At 45.8% G+C, this 12,156-nt stretch overlaps 1 protein-coding gene across 12 annotated transcripts in view; it reads right to left on the bottom strand.

Annotated features, from left to right (window-relative positions):
- tmem108 (transmembrane protein 108) overlaps positions 1 to 12,156 on the bottom strand; it is a 192,818-nt gene that overhangs the window by 130,759 nt on the left and 49,903 nt on the right. The window contains exon 2 of one of the 12 annotated variants that reach the window (XM_072560723.1): positions 11,594 to 11,633. The exons of the other annotated variants lie outside the window; for them this stretch is intronic. The gene's annotated coding sequence lies outside the window, so the exon portion shown is untranslated. The remainder of the gene's footprint in view (positions 1 to 11,593; positions 11,634 to 12,156) is intronic. 12 annotated transcript variants of the gene reach the window in all.

The following is a 12,156-nucleotide window of genomic DNA, read 5'->3' on the forward strand; positions in this document are numbered from 1 at the left end:
AGTAGGTGAGCTTGCAGCATGGATAGGTACCTGGGACTTCAATGGTGTGGCTATTTCAGAGACATGGATAGAGCAGGGTGAGGAATGGATGTTGCATGTTCCAGGGTTTAGATCTTTCATGAAAAACAGGCAAGGCGGTAAATGAGGGGGAGGCGTGGCCTTGTTAGTCAAAGATAGTATAACGGTGGCTAAAAGAACAGTTGATGAGGACTCATCTACTGAGGTAGTATGGGCTGAGGTTAGAAACAGGAGGGGAGAGGTCACACTGCTTGGAGTTTATTTTTGTAGGCCTCCGCAGAGTTCCAGGGAGGTGGAAGAGAGGATTAGCAAAATTATTCTAAGTAGGTGTGAAAGGAACAGGGTGGTCATTATGGGGGACTTTAACTTCCCCAACATTGACTGGAAATGTTATAGCTCTAGTATGTCGGATGGATCAGTTTTGGTCCAATGTGTGCAGGAGGGTTTCCTGACACAGTATGTCGAAGGGCCAACAAGAGGGGAGGCCACACTGGATCTGGTGCTTGGTAATGAATCAGGCCAGGTGTTTGATTTAGTTGTAGGTGAGCACTTTGGAGAGAGTGACCATAATTCAGTTACGTTCAATTTAGCAATGGAAAGGGATAGATATATGCCACAGGTCAAGAGTTATCGATGGGGCAAGGGCAATTATATTGCAATTAGGCAAGAATTAGGAAACATGGAATAGGGTAGCAAATCGCAGGGGATGCAGACAATCAAAATGTGGAGCTGGTTTAAGGAATAGATATTGCGTGTCCTTGGTAGGTATGTCCCTGTTAGGCAGGGAGGAAGTGATAAGGTAAAGGAACCATGGTTTACTACAGAAATTTCATCTCGTTAAGAAGAAGAAGGAGGCTTATGTGTTGATGAGGCAAGATGGTTCAGACGAGGCGATGGAGAGTTACAAATCAGCTAGGAAGGATTTAAAGACAGAGTTAAGAAGGGCAAAGAAAGCACACGAGCGGTCTTTAGGAAATAGAATAAAGGAAAACCCTAAAGGTATGTGAGGAATAAAAGGATGATTAGAGTAGGAATAGGGCCAGTCAAAGTATTTTGAGTGCGAGCAGCAGCTGAGTTTAAACGAACCCGGAAGGCTACAGCTAAGGTAAGACAGTTTGTTTTAAAATTACTTTCCGGTAGCGGGCAATGGTGTTTTTTTTCTCTTCACAGAAAGAGCAGGAGCAGCAGGGGGAAGTGACGACGACCAGAGGGGCAGCTGGGACCCGAAAGCTGGTGTAGCACAAGCTTACCTGGGTAGGTTTTCTCCCCCTATAAAAGCGCGCAGGAGAGGAACCCGAGGCACTACGGAGGTAGTGCCTCGCACCCGCCCTCCTCCTCTAACCTGTGGTAAGACCCGTTGTGGTAAGTAGGTAAGTGCTGCATTTTGCTTGTTCTATTGTTTAGACCTAGTTTTTTTTTAAAAGGTTACTTTTAGAGGGATGGCAGTGAAGGCAGTGCAATGTTCTTCTTGCCCAACATGTTTGAGGTGAGGGATGCCATGGTCGTCCCTGCTGATTACACTTGCAGGAAGTGCACCCATCGCCAGCTCCTCTAAGACCGTGTTAGGGAACTGGAGCTGGAGTTGGATGAACTTAGGATCATTTGGGAGGCAGAGGGGGGTCATAGAACGGAGCTTTAGGGAAGTAGTAACTCAAAAGATTGCAGACAGATGGGTGACAGGGAGGGGGACTGGGAGGAAGCAGCCAGTGCAGGGACCCCCTGCGGCCGTTCCCCTCAAGAACAAGTTTTGGATACTTGTGGGGGGGACGACTTACCAGGGGTAAGCAATGGGGTTCAGGCCTCTGGCACGAGGCCTGTCCCCGTTGCTCAGAAGGGAAGGGTGGAGAAGAGCAGAGCAATAGTTATTGGGGACTTGATAGTTCGGGGCACAGATAGGCGGTTTTGTGGAGGCGAGAGAGACTCACGTTTGGTATGTTGCCTCCCAGGTGCAAGGGTATGTGACGTCTCTGATCGTGTTTTCCGGGTCCTTAAGGGGGAGGGGGAGCAGCCCGAAGTCGTGGTCCACGTTGGCACCAACGACATAGGTAGAAGGAGGGCTGAGGATGTTAGGCAGGCTTTCAAGGAGCTAGGTTGGAAGCTCAGAGTTAGAACAAACCAAGTTGTTGTCTCTGGTTTGTTACCCGTGCCACGTGATAGAGAGTTGAGGAATAGGGAGAAAGAACAGTTAAATGCGAGGCTACAGGGATGGTGCAGGGAGGGAGGGATTCCGGGATCTGGATAACTGGGGTTCTTTCTGGGGAAGGTGGGACCTCTAAACAGGATGGTCTACACCTGAACCTGAGGGTCTCCAGTATCCTTGGGGGGAGGTTTGCTAGTGCTCTTGGGGGGGGGGGGGGGGGGGGTTGTTAAACTAACTCTGCAGGGGCATGAGAACCTAGACTGTAGCTTTAGGGTGCAGGACCTCGAGCATAGGGAGGTTAGGAACATGGCATCGATCTCAAAGGAGGGTGCCTGTAAACAGGAAGGTGGCTTGAAGTGTGTATACTTCAATGCGAGAAGTATACGAAATAAGGTAGGTGAACTTGCAGCGTGGGTTGGTACCTGGGATTTCGATGTTGTGGCTATTACGGAGACATGGGTAGAACAGGGACAGGATTGGCTGTTGCAGGTTCCAGGGTTTAAATGTTTTAGTAGGGTCAAAGGGGGGGGATAAAAGAGGGGAAGGTATGGCATTGCTTGTCAAAGATAGTATTACAGCGGTGGAAAGGACGATGGATGAAGACTCGCCATCTAAGGTAGTTTGGACTGAGGTTAGGAATAGGAAAGGTGAGGTGAGGTCACCCTGTTAGGAGTTTTCTACAGGCCTCCTAATAGTCCTAGAGACGTAGTAGAAAGGATTGCGAGGATGATTCAGGAGAAGAGTGAAAGTAATAGGGTGGTTGTTATGGGGGACTTTAACTTTCCTGATATTGACTGGGAAAGCTATAGCTCAAGTTCGTTAGATGGGTCGGTGTTTGTCGAATGTGTGCAGGAGGGTTTCCTGACACAATATGTAGACAGGCCAACAAGAGGTGAGGCCATACTGGATTTGGTTCTGGGTAACGAACCAGGCCAGGTGTTAGAATTGGAGGTAGGTGAGCACTTTGCGGACAGTGACCACAATTCGGTGACTTTTACTCTAGTGATGGAGAGGGATGTGTACATTGCAGGGCAACAGTTATAGCTGGGGGCAGGGAAATTATGATGCGGTGAGGCACAACTTAGGATGCGTGGCTTGGAAAAGTAGGCTTCAAGGCAAGGGCACAATTGATATGTGGAGCTTGTCCAAGGAGCAACTGTTGAGTGTCCTTGATAAGTATGTACCTGTCAGGCAGGGAGGAAAAGGGTCGTGTGAGGGAGCCGTGGTTTAATAAGGAATTGGAATCCCTTGTTAAAGGGAAGAGGGCGGCCTATGTAAAGATGAGGCGTGAAGGTTCAATTGGGGCGATTGAGAGTTATAAGGTAGCCAGGAAGGATCTGAAGAGAGAGCTAAGAGCAGCAAGAAGGGGACATGAAAAGTCCTTAGTTGGTAGGATTAGGGAAAACCCAAAGGCTTTCTATAGGTATGTCAGGAATAAAAGAATGACTAGGGTAGGAATAGGTCCAGTCAAGGATAGTAGTGGGAAGTTGCTTGTGGAGGCAGGGGAGATTGGGGAGACACTGAATGAATACTTTTCATCAGTATTCACTCAGGAACAGGACATTGTTGCCGATGTGAATATTGAGTCACAATTAATTAGAATGGATGGCTTTGAGGTATGAAGGGAAGAGGTGTTGGAAATTCTGGAAGGGGTGAAAATAGATAAGTCCCTGGACCTGATGGCATTTATCCTCGGATTCTCTGGGAAGCAAGGGAGGAGATTGCAGAGCCATTGGCCTTGATCTTTGTGTCCTCATTGTCTACAGGAATAGTGCCAGAAGACTGGAGGATAGCAAACGTGGTTCCCTTGTTCAAGAAGGGGAGTAGGGATAACCCTAGTAACTATAGGCCGGTGAGTCTCACTTCTGTTGTGGGCAAAGTCTTGGAGAGAATTGTAAGGGATAGGATTTATAAACATTTGGATAGGAATAATGTGATCAAGGATAGTCAGCATGGTTTTGTGAAGGGCAGGTCGTGCCTCACAAATCTTATTGAATTCTTTGAGAAGGTGACTAAGGAGGTGGACGAGGGTAAAGCGGTAGATGTGGTGTATATGGATTTTAGTAAGGCGTTTGATAAGGTTCCCCATGGTAGGCTACTGCAAAAAGTACAGAGGTATGGCATTGAGGGTGAGTTGGAGGTTTGGATTAGGAATTGGCTGGCTGAAGAAGACGGAGGGTAGTAGTTGATGGTAAAGGTTCATTTTGGAGTGCAGTTACTAGCGGTGTTCCGCAAGGATCAGTTTTGGGATCACTGCTGTTTGTCATTTTTATAAATGACCTGGAGGAAGGGTTAGAAGGTTGGGTGAGCAAGTTTGCGGATGATACGAAAGTCGGTGGAGTTGTTGACAGTGAGGAAGGATGTGGCAGGTTACAGCGGGATATAGATAAGCTGCAGAGCTGGGCAGAAAGGTGGCAAATGGAGTTCAATGTGGGTAAGTGTGAGGTGATTCACTTTGGTGTGAGTAACAAAAAGATGGGGTACTGGGCTAATGGTCGGATACTTGGTAGTGTGGATGAGCAGAGGGATCTTGGTGTCCATGTACACAGATCTCTGAAAGTTACCACCCAGGTAAATAGTGCGGTGAAGAAGGCATATGGCGTACTGGCTTTTATTGGTAGAGGAATTGAGTTCCGGAGTCTTGAGGTCATGTTGCAGTTGTATAAGACTCTGGTGCGGCCGCATCTGGAGTACTGTGTGCAGTTTTGGTCACCATACTATAGGAAGGATGTGGAGGCACTGGAACGGGTGCAGAGGAGGTTTACCAGGATGTTGCCTGGTATGGTAGGAAGATCGTATGAGGAAAGGCTGAGGCACTTGGGGTTGTTTTCATTGGAGAAAAGAAGGTTTAGGGGTGACGTGTTAGAGGTGTAACAAGATGATTAGGGATTTAGATAGGGTTGACCATGAGAACCTTTTTCCACGTATGGAGTCAGCTATTACGAGGGGGCATAGCTTTAAATTAAGGGGTGGTAGGTATAGGACAGATGTAAGGGGTAGATTCTTTACTCAGTGAGTCGTGAGTTCATGGAATGCCCTGCCAGTAGCAGTGGTGGACTCTCCCTCTTTATGGGCATTTAAACGGGCATTGGATAGGCATATGGAGGATAGTGGGCTAGTGTAGGTTAGGTGGGCTTGGATCGGCGCAACATCGAGGGCCAAAGGGCCTGTACTGCGCTGTATTTTTCTATGTCCTATGTTCTAAAGCGAGAAGTGGGAAGTTGAGTGTGGACCCTGTAGAGATTGGAGAGGTGCTAAATGAACATTTCTCATCGGTGTTCACTCAGGAAAAGAATATTGTAGAGGCGAAGAATGAGGTACGAGATATTAGACTAGAAAGGATCAAGGATGGTTACGAACAGGTGTTATCAATTCTAGAAGGAGTGAAAGTAGACAAGTCCCCTGGGCCGGATGGGATTTATCCGAGGATTCTCTGGAAAGCTAGGGAGGAGATAGCAGAACCTTTAGCTTTGATATTTGAGTCATCATTGTCTACAGGTTTGGTACCAGAGGACTGGAGGATTGCAAATGTTGTGCCATTGTTCAAGAAGGGCATCAGAGATGACCCAGGTAATTTTTGACCAGTGAGCCTTACTTCTGTTGTAGGGAATGTTTTGGAAAGGATTATAAGAGATAAGATTTATAATAATCTAGCAAGCAACAATTTGATTTCAGATAGTCAACATGGTTTTGTCAAGGGCAGGTCGTGTCTCACAAACCCCCTCATTGAGTTTTTTTAAGAAGGTGACCAAGCATGTAGATGAGGTTGGGCAGTTGACGTGATATACACTGACTTCTTTAAAGCCTTTGATAAGGCTCCACATGGTAGGCTGATGGAGAAAATGCAGAGGCATGGAATTGAGGATGATTTAGCAGTTTAGATTAGAAACTGGCTTTCTGGAAGAAGGCAGCGAGTGGTGGTTGATGGAAAATATTTATTCTGGAGTCCAGTTACTAGTTGTTTGCCACAGGGATCGGTTTTGGGACCAGTGCTGTTTGTCATTTTTGTAAATGACTTAAGACGCAGGCACAGATAGATGGATTAATAAATTTGCAGACGATACTAAAGTCGGTGGAGTAGTAGACAGTGTGGAAGAATGTTACAGGTTGCAGGGGGACTTGGATAAACTGCAGAATTGGGCTGAGAGGTGGCAAATGGAGTTCAACGCAGCTAAATGTGAGGTGAAGCACTTTGGGAAGAATAACAGGATGGCAGAGTACTGGGTCAATGGAAACATTCTTGGTAGTGTAGATGTGCAGAGGGATCTTGGAGTCCATGTGCATAGATCCCTGAAAGTTGCCACCTATGTGGATAGTGCTGTGACGAAGACATACGGTGTGTTAGGTTTCATTGGTAGAGGGATTGAGTTCCGGAACCGCAATATCATGCTGCGACTATACAAAACGCTAGTGCGGCCACACCTGGAATATTGTGTACAGTTCTGGTCGCCCCATTACAGGAAGGATGTGGAAGCATTGGAAAAGGTGCAGAGGAGATTTACCAGGATGTTGCCTGGTCTGGAGGAAAGGTCTTATGAGGAAAGGCTGAGAGACTTGGGTCTCTTCTCATTGCAAAGAAGGCAGCTAAGGGAGCATTTGAAAGAGACATACAAGATGATCCGAGGATTAGATAGGGTAGACAGTGAAAGTCTTTTTCCTAGGATGATGACGTCAGCTTGTACAAGACGGCATAGCTACATATTAAGGGGTGATAGATTTAAGACAGATGTCAGAGGCAGGTTCTTTACACAGAGTCGTAAGGGCGTGGAATGCCCTACCTGCTAAGGTAGTCAACTCAGCCACATTAGGGAGATTTAAACAATCCTTAGATAAGCACGTGGATGACTTTGGGATAGTGTAACGGAAAGAGCTGAGAATACTTCACAGGTCAGCGCAACATCGAGGGCCGAAGGGCCTGTTCTGTATTGTTCTGTGTTCCATGTTCCATGTTCAACTCGTCAGTGCTCCAGGAGGATACAAAGATCTTGGTCAAGGCCCCAGCAATCTCTTCTCTTGCCTTTCTCAATAACCTGGAGTAAATACTATCGGACTCTGGGGATTTATCCACCTTAATGCTGTTCAAGTGACCCAACACTACTTCTTTCTTGATTTCAAAATGCCCTAGAATTACTCCACACTAATTCCACTACCCTCTATGTCCTTCTCCTGGATAAGCACTGACGCAAAGTACTCATTTAGGATTTTGATCATATCCACTGTCTCCAAGCACAAGTTCTCTCCTTTATCCTTGTATGGTCCTACATTCTCCCCAGTTATCCTTTTGTTTTTAACCTATGTCAAGGATGCCTCTTTAACCCTACTTGCTAAGGTCATTTCATGGCGCCTCCTTGTTCTCCTAATTTCTTGCTTGAGTTCTTTCTGGCTTTCTTTATATTCCTTGTCTGGCCCTGTCAGATTTCAGCTTCCTGAACCTTACATATGCTTTTTACCTCTTGACTAAATTTGCAACGTCCCTCGTTATCCCAGTGTCCCTTACTCCTTACTTGTCCTTTCTCCTTACTGCAACACGCCAGTCATGAACTCTCGTCAGCAGGTCTTTAAACAATTTCAAAATGTCTAAAGTGGACTTGTCTGATAACAGCTCCTCCCAATTCATACTCCCTAGCTGTAGGAATTAGAGACTAGTTAGCCTAACTTCCATAGTGAGGAAGATGCGTCAGTCTATTGTCAAGGAAGAAATAGCAAGGCATTGAACTTAGAACATTACAGCACAGTACAGACTCTTCGACCCTTGATGCTGTGCTGACCTGTGAAAACAATCTGAAGCCCATCTAACCTACAGTAATCCATTATCATCCATATGTCTATCCAATTACCATTTAAATACCCTCAAAATTGGTGATTCTACTACTGTTGCAGGCAGGGTGTTCCACACTCTTACTTATCTTGGAGTAAAGAAACTCTCTCTGACATGGGCAACACGGTGGCTCAGTGGTTAGCACTGCTGCCTCACAGCGCCAGAGACCTGGGTTCAATTCCCGCCTCAGGCGACCGTCTGTGTGGAGTTTGCACATTCTCCCAGTGTCTGCGTGGGTTTCCTCCCACAAAAATGTGCAGGTTAGGTGAATTGGCCATGCAAAAATGCCCATAGTGTTAGGTGAAGGGGAATGGGTCTGGGTCTGGGTGCATTGTGCTTTGGTGGGTCGGTGTGGACTTGTTGGGCCAAAGGGCCAACTTTCCATACCGTAAGTAATCTAATCTGTCCTATATCTATCACCCTCAACTTAAAGTTATGTCCCTTCATCACCATCCAAGGAAAAAGTCTCTGTCCGCCCTATCTAATCTATTAGATTAGAGTCCCTACAGTGTGGAAACAGACCCTTCGGCCCAACAAATCCAATCCTCTGATCATCTTACTTGTCTCTTTCAAGTCACCTCTCAACCTTCTTCTTTGGAACAAAAACAGCCTCAAGTCACTCAGCCTTTCCTCACAAGACCTTCCCTCCATACACGCAACATCCTGGTAAATCTCCTCTGCACCCTTTCAATGCTTCCACATCCTTCTGATAATGCAGCGAGCAGAACTGTACGCAATACGCAAAGTGCAGCCGCACCACAATTTTGAACAACAGCAATATGACCTCATGACTCCAAAACTCAATCCCTCTACCAAGAAAAGCTAACACACCGTATGCCTTCTTAACAACCCTATCAACCTGGGTGTCAACTTTCAGGGATCTAGGTAAAAACTAAGCAGTTGGGCAGATGCAGCATGGGTTCATGAAGGGCAGGTCATCTTTTGGAATTCTATGAAAACATTATGAATACACTGAACAACACTGAGTCAGTAGGTGTGGTGGACTAGATTTCCAAAAGGCCTTTGACAAGGTGCCACACAACAGTCTGCTACATAAGATAAAGATGCATGGCATTACAGGTAAAGCATCAGCATGGATAGAGGATGGGTTAACTAACAGGAAGCAAACAGTGGGGTTAAATGAGTGCTGTTCTGGTTGGCAGTCACTAACTAACAGCGTGCTTCAGGGATCAGTGTTCTGACTGCAATTACACATAATTTACATAGATGATTTGGAGTTGGAGACCACATGTAGTGTGTCAAATTTTACAGATGACACTAAGATAAGTGACAGAGCAAAGTGCATCGAGGACTGTGAAATGTTGCAGAACATATATATTAAGCGAGTGGAAAAAGATCTGGCAGCTGGAATACAATGTTAATAAATGTGAAGTCATCCATTTGATTAGGAATATCAGTGAAAAGGGCTATTACATGAATGGCAAAAAAAATTGCAGCATGCTGCTGTGCAGTGAGACCTGAATGTCCTTGTGCATGAATCACAGAAGGCTGGTTTGCAGGTCCAACAGGTCATTAAGGCAGCAAATGGAATTTTGTCCTTTATTGCTAAAAAGTGATGGAATTTAAAAGCAGAAAGGTTATATTGCAGCTGTACAGGGTGCTAGTGAGGTCACATCTGGGGTACTAAGTGCAGTTTTAGTCTCCTTACTTGAGAAAAGATTTACTGGCACTGGAGGAGGATCACTTGGTTGATTTCGGAGTTGAGGGGGTTAGCTTATGAGGAGAGGTTGACTAGACTAGGATAATATTCATTGGAATTTAGAAAAATAAAGGGGTATCATGCAGAACTATAAACAATTATGAAGGGAATAAGACAAGATAGAATTAGAGAGGACGTTTCTACTAACAGGTGAAATTGGGACAAGGCGGTCTAGTGAAGTAGTTGACGCTACTTCAATAAATGTTTTGAAAGCTAAAATAGATCTTTTTTCAACAATAAAGGTTTTGGTGAGAAAGTGAGCTGAGGCCATGAAAAGATCAGCCATGATCTTATTGAATGACAGAGCAGGCTCGAAGGTCCAGATGGCCTACTCCTTCTCCTAGTTCTTTGGTTTGTTCTTGTTTAGTGCTGATGTAATTTGGCCTCCATTAATTTAGTACCTTCCTGCAAGGCTCTGACTTATCCTTATTGATAGCTACCTTAAATGTTAGAGTTGTGCACACTGTTTCTCCAACTGAAAGATAAATCACTTGGCCAGGCTCATTGGCCAATACAAAATCCAGAATTACCCCTCCTCTAGTTGGACTGTGTACATACTGTTTCAAGAAATCTTCTTGGATGCACTTAAAATATTCTGCCCCATCTAAGCCTCTTGCTGGAAGGGAGTCCCAGACAATAACAGGAATGTTAAAATCACCGAGTATGACAACTCTTTTTATTGCATTTTTCCATAACCTACCTACATATTTGTTCCTCAAGGCATAATCAGTGTGTTTGCATCCACCTTATTTTTGAGCTCTACCTATATTGCCTGAGTGGATGAGCCCTCCAGAATGTCCTTAGAATGCAAATATAAGATTCTCTCAGAATAATAATGAAACTTCTCCACCTCTTTTACCTTTCTCTCTATCTTATCTAAAAAAACTAAACCCTGGAACGTTGAGCAGCCAGACCTGTCCCTTTCCGAACCAAAAGGCTACAACATCATAGTCCCATATACTGATCCAGGCTCGAAGCTCATCTGCCTTACCTATGATAGTTTGTGTTGAAATAAACACACTTAGTAGTACAATCATGTTAATTTACCTGTCTCTGCATGTCCTCTCTTTCTGATTTTTCTGATCCTAACATCTACCAACCCCTCTATCCCTCCTAACAATCCAAGATCCTGATACACTGTCCCCTGCACCAGCTCCTTGGGCACACATTCATCTGTCTGATCTTCGTACTCCTTACCTCACCAGCACGTGGCACAAGTAGCAACTCAAAAGATTATTACCTTCAAGGTCCTGCTTTTTAGTCTCTTTCCTAACTCCCCTGTACTCACTCCACAGGACCTCATTGCCCTTTCTACCTGTGTGCACAGCCACCTCTGGCTGCTCACCCTCCCCTTTCAGAATTTTGTGCAACCGCTCAGAGACATCCTTGACATTGACACCAGGGAGGCCACACACTATCCTGGAGTCTCGAATGCAGCCACAGAAACACCTGTCTGTGCTCCTAACTAGTGAGTCTCCCACCACTGTTGTTTGCTTGGATCTTGCTGGACCCTGCTTTATTGCAGGGCCAGTTGTGGTGCTACAGACGTGGCTGCTGCTGTTATACTCCCCTGAGAGGCTATCCCCCAACAGTATACCTACTAGAGAGGGGAATAGACTCCTGGACTGCCTGCCTCCCCTGGCAGTTACCCATTTACCTGACTGAATCTGCTGTGTGGCCATCTGCCTGTTAGTAGTATCTATCACACTCTGTGTCCAACTGCACTCCAACCAAACGAAGCAGTCTGTGAGGAGCTGCAGCCAGTCACACTTCTTGCAGAGAGTCATCAGGGCCACTAGACTTCTTGCTGATCTCCCACATCTGGCAGGAGGAGTACACCACTGCCCTAACTGCTACCTCTACCCCCTTACACTAAAGAAAGATAAAATAATCTTACCTCGTCTTGACCTTGCTCACCTCCTACTGTGCGGTTTGTGCTGATGGAGAGAGGAGAAAGTTCTGAACATAGGGCTGAGCAGAGTCGCAGACATGTTGGATGATGCCAGTGTAGTTGGATGAGAGTGTGTCGGTTGTCATCTGGTTCACCACCTGTGCATCCCCAGCCTGACAGACAAGGTGCTCAGTCCTGACACCTCAGGGAAATGGAGCTGGCACAGGCATGCAGTGGGTTTCCAGATGACCTGACCCCTGTCCGTCTGGAACTCCAGCAGGATATTCTTAAAGGGAAGGGCAAACAGACAGAGACTGTGGTACATATGGTACCAATGACATCAGGATGAAGTCCTGAAAGCAGAATTGAGGGAGCTATCAATTAGATAAAAGAACAAGACCCAAAAGACAGACATATCTGGGTTACTTACTCTGGCACATATGAGTAAGTCAAGCAACCGTCGGCTCAAACTTGGACAGTCTAAATTGATCCACAGCTGCAGAAATCAGGCCTGATAGAAAGTTGGTTAAAGTTAACTAAATGGCAGCCAGCAGCTAAGTGCTACAGAC

The sequence above is a fragment of the Chiloscyllium punctatum genome, chromosome 41 (genome assembly GCF_047496795.1).
Source record: "Chiloscyllium punctatum isolate Juve2018m chromosome 41, sChiPun1.3, whole genome shotgun sequence".
Taxonomy (NCBI): domain Eukaryota; kingdom Metazoa; phylum Chordata; class Chondrichthyes; order Orectolobiformes; family Hemiscylliidae; genus Chiloscyllium; species Chiloscyllium punctatum.